This window comes from Leuresthes tenuis, unplaced genomic scaffold (assembly GCF_036924035.1).
Source record: "Leuresthes tenuis unplaced genomic scaffold, fLeuTen1.0.hap1 SCAF_14, whole genome shotgun sequence".
In the NCBI taxonomy this organism is placed as follows: domain Eukaryota; kingdom Metazoa; phylum Chordata; class Actinopteri; order Atheriniformes; family Atherinopsidae; genus Leuresthes; species Leuresthes tenuis.
In genome coordinates, this window is record NW_027325368.1 from 22,941,982 (window position 1) to 22,945,950 (window position 3,969).

Consider the following 3,969-nt stretch of genomic DNA (forward strand, 5'->3'; position numbering starts at 1 on the left):
AATATAAATTCTTGAACAATACATTTAAAATTACCACTAAACCTATATACTCAGTAAATAAGAAATTACGCTTTCTAATTTAACCACCGCTTGCATAACATCGCGAGACTTACATGCCAAAGAGCGTATGCTAACGTCTGTTTTTCTGAAAATAAACTGGTAAATTAAGCGTAAGAAAGAAAAGAAAACTCAAGTAAAACGAAAAATTTGATGCATCCTACTATTTGTTACAAAATGTATTCGTTATCATAGCAATAGTTTGTTCTCGGAATTTCTTATTTTTCAGCCGTGCACTTTACAGACAAGATACGGCTGGATTCAAAGTTTGACTTAACGACAGCAAAAGCATTTTTATGTTATGGCCACCAGGGGGTGGTGTCTTCTAAAAAATTGTCAAGGCTGTATATCATTTTGAACTGTTTTTAACGAGGCTGTTGATAAAAGGCAGGATGAAAAACGCTACCAACAATATTAGTAGAACGGTATGGTCGTACTAGAGCGGCACTTTAACCACTGTAACCGCAGGGGATGTGGGCAGCTATAATAAGGGGTCCATTAAGACATTTAAGAAATGCATAACCTGGAGAAGGGAAAACAGGGAAAAAAAAGCTTCCAATAAAAGGCACTTCTGGGTATGGAGGAAATCCAACATCACAGTGCTACGTGCATATATAGACTAAGTATCAATGTTTGGATTCATCCTTTATTTGTAGAGAAATTCTCATTTTGCACTCATCTGTATGACCAAGTTTGTCTGAAATTTCTAATTCAATTTCTAAATATTTTATGGAAGTTAATTTTTCTTTCTTTTTTTCATCAAGGTCCACTGAAATGTGCAGAAAATGTAGGCCAAAATCACAGCATGCCAGTTTATTATAGGTTTATTTTTCATACAAAGTTTGACTGGGCTTCTGCTGCCATCGTGAGGCTGAGTGCACAAGGGCTTTAATTTCACTGGAATTAAACTGATGTGGAATTAAAGTGGTTTGGTTTTCTTCTATTGTATGCTGTGGCTTGGACAGCAACTTTTTTGGCAGAAGAAAATGAATGATAAGGTAGTATTTGTTGTCAAGAGTTTTGATCCAGGACTGTGTTTGTGCCAAAGAAGTGATTTTATAAAAGGTTTTTGGATGTTGTGTTGACTTTACACACATATTCACCAAATGTGTAGTGAGCCTGTTTACTTTATACAGTAAACCAGACATGTATCTCAATGAAACGATGGGATTATATACACATATTTTCATAGGGTGGAGCATTTCACCACAAATCCAAATGTTTGGTTCAAATTTCAGAATATTGTTTAATCTTTTTATATTTCTTCTTATGTGGGAGTTGTTCATTTGAAACCGCAGCACCCTGTCATGTTGCTGATGTAGCTTTCTGCTTTGGGAATGTATCAGATATTGCAAGAACAAAAACCTCTTGATATTTTCAAACCACAAAAGGTCACAATAGCCTATTCTAGACAATATATTCAGTGTTTAGGCCTGGGGGAAAGCAAATATATGAATAAGAACAAAACCTGAAATAACAGAGATATTATCTGTTTAATTTATGGTCATGTGATCATCTTCCATCTTTAGTTTAACCTTTTTCACCTAAGTTGTACTTAAAATACTAAGCATTAAGTTGTGCTTTGGATATTTTCTAAACCAAAATTGAAATTGATTTTTTTTTTAAATCAATAAATAAAATTACAATCTTCGGGCCACTTTAATCATACATCCTCTTGATGCATCTGGACACATCATCAATGATGTTCCTGGGGTCACTGAGTGTTTCAGGTCTTTCAACAGCACACACCCTCGCTGGATCCACAGCCACCTTGATTCAGCCTCTGCTGCCTCAGTGACCAACTTGATTGCTTTATGCTAGCTTGTGGCTTTTGATGCCCAGTTTGTTGTAGGCCCAGTAGAGAGACTGGCCAATAAACCCTCTGCACCCCACATCTATGGGTTCACACCTTGCTCGCCACCTGTTGCTCAACCGGCTCTGCATATTTTGCCCTCTTCCTCTCATTAGCCTCCTCCATGCGGTCCTCCCAAGGAACGGTCAGTTCGATGAGGATGACCTGCTTCGTGGCTGGTGCGATCCGCAGCATGTCTGGCCTTAGCGCCGTTGTGGTGATGATTTCTGGGAGCCTCAGTTGCCTCCCCAGGTCAACTCTCAGCTCCCAGTCTTGCGGCCAGAAGAAGTGGTTCTTTCTGCTGCTGTTGGTTGTTCACCAGCCCTAATAAAGGCAATGGTCCTCTTCTCTGGGCAGAGGTGCTTGGAGTGGCTTATTCCATTGAATATGATGTTTGCTATCGCCTTCAGGACTTGGTTGTGGCACATATTCTCAGGTGGCCAGTGGTAGCGCACCTCAGCCAGCTGAGAATATGCTCGAGAGTCCCTCTCTCTGTCTAACACCAGACCCAGTGAGTGGCCCTCTATATTCAACCTCTGCGGCCTTTACCAGCATGTTCGTGGCAAGAGAGAAAAGGATTACAGAGATGGTGCACCCCATGACGGTCTCCTTCTTGAGCTTGTGCCATGCTGAAGTTGATGTCCCATTTGAGACTCTCAGGCTGAAGTTGCTGTAATAGTCGAGAACGAGATTTCTGAACATGCCTGGGATATGGTAACGAATCAGTGCTACTTCTATTAGTTTGTGGAGTGAGGACCTGCCTAACCACAGCACCACCAGGTCCCCCTTGTTCTCTCAGGCTTCCCTGATCAGCTGCGTAACTACAAAAAGCTGATACAAAGTAGAATAATGACTAGAACATTTTTCATTATGATTTGATTCAAGGAAACATATTATGTTATTTTTTTCACAGTTTGACACAAATTGCCTGAGGTCTTAATGGAAGGTCTGGTTGCATAATCCTATCTTCCTTTTCCTATCTTCTTTGTCTATGATCTTTTCTTTGACCTCTTTGGAAAACTTTGTAGGGTTGAGAAACAATGGTAGGAGAAATTTGTGAGGATTTTTAGGAGTGTGGTCATTGAGAATCTGACTCTACTGTGATGTGGGTCTGCATCACTGAAATTACAGATGTTTCATACTCAACAAGAAATGCTTTAGATAATTCATTTATGCTAGTCTTATCATGGAGACTATATAATTCATATAACATACAGAATATGTATAATAAGATATAATGTATGTATTTTTTTAGTAAAGAAAGGAGAAAAAATGTTCAAAATGTAACTACCGGTACATTTTTGTCCATGTCTGCTCATGCTCACCCTCCTGTCCTCATATTCATCTACACAAATTACAGCCAGTATGACTGAAAGAAAAGAAAATTAAGCAACACTTTTAAAGTTGTGACCACTAGGAATGATCTTTTTTAACATGAAAGATTCTTCATTGTTTCCTATGCCGAAAGAGATAATGCAGGAAGCACTGAAGCTCCTTTCCTTAACATGGAGAGAATTCCAGCAGAGCTTACCGTAGCTGGCTCTTAGATATTAATTATTTGACCGGACCTCACGTGTCTGCATAAAAATACCAAAGAGATATAGCACAATAGCTCCCTTCTGTGCTGTGCACTGATGGTACATTGAAAGACAAATTAGAATTTGGGATTTCCAACTTCCGATTTTGGAAAAAAGAAAAGATGATAGAAAATACAAACAAGGTGCAGGTTTGCCACATTAGCAAATGTAATGGTAGAGCATAATTTGCTCCTAATGTTCTTAAATTAAGTGAAATATATAACTACTGATGAGAATTTGATATTAAAAGCTCCAAACAAAGTGACAGGGTAGTGTTTTTGAGATTGTTCTGATTTAAAACACCTAAAAATATACTCTCAAGCCCAGAAAAAAGTTACCTTTTCGTCATAATGTGCCCCATTTACTCTAACTAACTATTTGGTGTGGTAACAATTCAGCTCAAGTAGGATATCGAACCATCAAATAAATGTAAACTTTGCCCACAACCCACTGGCTTCAAGAACAAAGACTGTTGACAAAGTA